At 47.5% G+C, this 3,901-nt stretch overlaps 1 protein-coding gene across 6 annotated transcripts in view; it reads left to right on the top strand.

Moving 5' to 3' along the window:
* The first annotated feature begins 331 nt into the window (after window positions 1-331).
* UBE3B (ubiquitin protein ligase E3B) overlaps window positions 332-3,901 on the top strand; it is a 52,710-nt gene continuing 49,140 nt past the window's right edge. Inside the window, exons 1-2 of one of the 6 annotated variants that reach the window (XM_030292210.1) lie at window positions 332-464; window positions 3,678-3,787. The gene's annotated coding sequence lies outside the window, so the exon portion shown is untranslated. Of the gene's footprint in view, window positions 480-3,584; window positions 3,788-3,868; window positions 3,889-3,901 lie in introns of those variants that run through there. The other 5 variants (XM_030292209.1, XM_030292206.1, XM_030292203.1 and 2 more) reach the window with 5 other exon arrangements.

The raw sequence follows: 3,901 nt of genomic DNA, 5'->3' as shown, positions 1-3,901 counted from the left end.
ACACCCAGCTCGCGCAAGCCGGGGGCAGAGGCGGGGCGGGGGCGGGGACTTCCGCTGCCGCAGCCCGCTTCCGCCCCGCAGAGGGCAACTTCTCAAAGGGTCCGTCGTAAGCCTAGACATTGTTCGCGTTCCTTCCAACCTCCCTCTCTGGGATGGGTTGCATCTCCCCTCGGCTGGGTCAGGAAATTATCCCGCCCTTGAACGGTCTGCTTTTTTTCAGCTTCCAGAAAGGAGGGCAAGATGCAGGGAGGTTGTTCTTCCCGGGTAAAGAAGCTCTGCGGAACTGTCGTTTCCTGGAGCTGGATCGTTGCATCCCAGCGGAGCTCTGAGCTAGGACACCCCGGGGCAAGATGGCGGTCGGGCCTCGGACGCTGCCCCGGGTCCGGCAGAGCTCGAGGGCACTGAGCTGAGGCGGCGGTAGCTTCGGCCCCGACCCGGAGCGCGGGGGCCTCGAGCGGATAAAGGTCTACGGCCTACGGGTAGCGAGTGGGAACAGGGTTGTGTGTTTTCCGAGTGGTGGGGGGACTTTGAAGGAGGTGGCCCTTTGGCCGGGTCCCTGCCTCCCCAAGTCGGAGGGCGGGTGCCGGGGGCTGACTTTCGTGTTCAGGGGGGTTTCTCCGTAGCCGTTTCCAACCCTTTTCAGCTCTGGGGCGATAGGCCTTTATAGACAGGCTAATGCTGGGTGAAAAAGGTTTGTTATTGTTGTTGATGCCGAGGAAAGATGCTGGGCCTCAGGAGTCCCTCCCCCAAACCGGAGTTCAAATCCTATACTCGCTGTGTGACCTTGGGTGAGTTCCCTCACCTCTCCGAGCCTCGGTTTCTTCCTCTGTAGAACGGAGTCATTAGCTCGTTTCACAGAGGGAGCTGTGTAATACAAGTTTTGGTACCTGGCATTCAGCTCTCTCCGTAGAGGCAGCTGGTGTTAATGATTTCAATAAAGAAAAACTTGGTCGCAATTTGACCCTAACTTAGCCCTGTGGACAGCCTTGCACGTGCAGCTGTTTGTTTTTGCTGTTCCATGAGTGGGGCAGTCTCCAGGTCTTGTCGGTTTCACTTTAAATAATTGCTTTGGAGTTGGACGTGGCTTCAGATTCAGGAGTCTAGTGACTTCGCACAAGTCACGTTCCCTCTACGTTTCATTTGCTCTGTGTGAAGGTGGGATTGATGATAACACACACCTAGATAGGCAATAGCCTTCAATAAATAATAGCTGTTATTAATAGCCTAAGTGCTATTGCCTGTTCTTTCAAAATTGGACCATTTGAGACCTTATAGAGCTGTTGAAAAGACTGGGTAAATATCTGTACACTGCCTGATACATGATCCGCCCTTAAATGGTGATGGTCACCACACCTGCCTGTCCAGCTGTTCGCATCATAGGGGGAAAATCCTGTCGGGCTCAGCAGTTGATATTTCTGGCCTTTCACCTTTGGATGATACTCTCTGGCCTCTTTCATAATTCTCCAGGAAATTGACCTCATCCAGGGAAGACTGATGTTGAGCAGATATCATGGGAATACAGACGTAGAGTCTGAGTCCTGTCTCTTAGTATTAAAATCTTGGCTCTGCCCATCACTGGCAGTCTAACATGGACTATGGGAGATACTAAGTGATCTCACAGGGTTGCTGTTCTTATGTAGAAGGGACATGACACATAGTGGGTACTTTAATCAACTTACTTTCCTTTTTGCTTTTTAAGTAATCTTGGTTAACCCAACCTCTTGGGTTTCTAATTTTTCCACCTATATCATTGTTTCCCCTAACTGGATTGTAAGTTTGTTTTTGGGGGGTTTTTTGGTTTTAAGTCTGGATGCTACAGTAAAGCCCAGTTACATGCTATCTGCTTTCAGATACTCCTTGTTAGTATTTTCCCACTTAATCCTAATCACAGCATCCTGACGACTAAATTGGGATACAAGGAAGTGTAAATATTTCAGTTAATTCTTGTAGCACCCCTAGGAGGTAGGCACTATGATCCTCAATTTACAGATAAGGAATCTGAGGCCTAGAGAGGATAAATAATTTGGCCAAATGAGGTAGACTGAGAACTAAAAAGAACCAAGGGTACTCGATATGATCCAAGGTTTTTTTCTACTATACACAGCCTTTTCTTTCTTTGATTAAGTCAAAGTTTGTGTAATCTTTCATTACAGTTACTTCGAATACACACTTAAAAGACTTCGTAATGTGTTTTGATTAATAAACTGGTAGATTTTAGATAGAAGAGGAGAATAAGAAGGAATTAGAAAAACTGCCAAGTACAGACTATTATACGGTGTAAACAAAACCAGCATATGACATTGCTGAGGGGATGCTAATCTCAAGGAAGAGATCTTATCCTACGAGGCTGCTTGGGAGAAGTGAAAGTTTTGAGATAGCCTTTCAGGTACTTTGTCAGTTTGCATATGCAATCTCCTGTTTTTCCATTGAGAAGAGGCTCCTTCTTTTCATCACCCCTTTCCCCCCCCCCATCCTCCCCCCCCCTCCCAAATGAGGGACTCGCTGCCTGTTAAGGAAGAGTCATACCATTGTGCTCAGGGCTTGGGCCCTGTCTTCTGCAGCTCTCTGGAGCTTGAAGCTGTTAACCAATCTAAACAGGGCCATAGCCCAAGTGACAGGACTGGTGAATCTTAGTGCACCCAGGGATAGGACAAAATTTAATGGGGGAGGAACATAAGGGCCCTTAGTGACTAGACAGATGAGAGCCCGTACCGCAGAGTTAAGAAAAAAATTCTCGAATCTGTACAAAGAATACGTCAATTAGACTTACTGTGTAATCTGTCAGCCACCTTGATAGGTATTTGACATAAATTGTCTCATTAAGGCAGAAAGGGTCTGAGACCTCTCCCTGTGGGGGCTGCATGGCAGAGCTAGAGACGGGCTCCAGCTGTGACTCGAAAGGCTGTGTGCCTCTCACAGTGCTGTGCTGCCTCACTGCATGCTTTCTGCAGAGAATTTGGAAAACGGACTAGTTCAGGAAGCAGAACTTCCCATCATTCCTCCACCTCCAAACAACCACTGTCTACATGTTGTTTTTCATTTCTTAGGCATAAATGTTTTTCATTAAAAAAATGCCACACATAACTTTCAATGGCTTCTTAACATGCCATTCCCCTCTGTTCGTGCTTAGTGCCATGAAGTGTGTGCGGCTTCAATTAGCTTCTTTGGGGTTATTTTCAATCTGTTCCCTTTCAGCTGAAGGACTGGGGAGGTACACTATAACATTTAAACATGAAGGGATGCCTGGGTGGCTCAGTCGGTTGAGCATCCCACTTCAGCTCAGGTCATGATCTCACGGTTCGTGGGTTCGAGCCCCGCGTTAGGCCCTGTGCTGACAGCTCAGAACCTGGAGCCTGCTTCGGATTCTGTGTCTCCCTCTCTCTCTGTCCCTCCCCTGCTCATGCTCTGTTTCTCAAAAATGGATAAATGTTTAAAAAATTAAATCAGACATTAAGTAAAAATGAGAATACTAGGGTTTTAAACCAGAGGCACTTTTTATTACTTTTATTCAATGCGGAAGATATATGATACCCTGCCTGTAAAACTTAACCCCGAATCTGGATTTTTCCTTCTGCTTCTGCCAGGAAGGACAAGCTCCTCTGAAGTGAGAAGCTGCCCTCGGCATAGTGAGTCCTGTGCAACATCACTAATGATTACCTGGCGTTTCTGTGTCACAGGCAGGTCCTCAGGTGAGCTATTCAGACTGCTGCTGGGCAGAGAGAACAAGTGATTCAGAAGACTGCTACCTTTTTCTCCCCTGCCTTCTTTCCTGCCTTCCTATGACCAGGTGGGCTCTGTTCATTTGTTTTGACAATTACCGATGAGAGACCCACATGTTGTTTAACAGATGCGAATCTGTGTTGAAAAAGGGACCACAGAAGCCTCTCGGTATGTTGACATG

Source organism: Lynx canadensis, chromosome D3 (assembly GCF_007474595.2).
Source record: "Lynx canadensis isolate LIC74 chromosome D3, mLynCan4.pri.v2, whole genome shotgun sequence".
Lineage (NCBI taxonomy): Eukaryota > Metazoa > Chordata > Mammalia > Carnivora > Felidae > Lynx > Lynx canadensis.
Note: the sequence above shows the minus strand (reverse complement) of the source record. Positions and strands in the feature narration are given on the sequence as shown.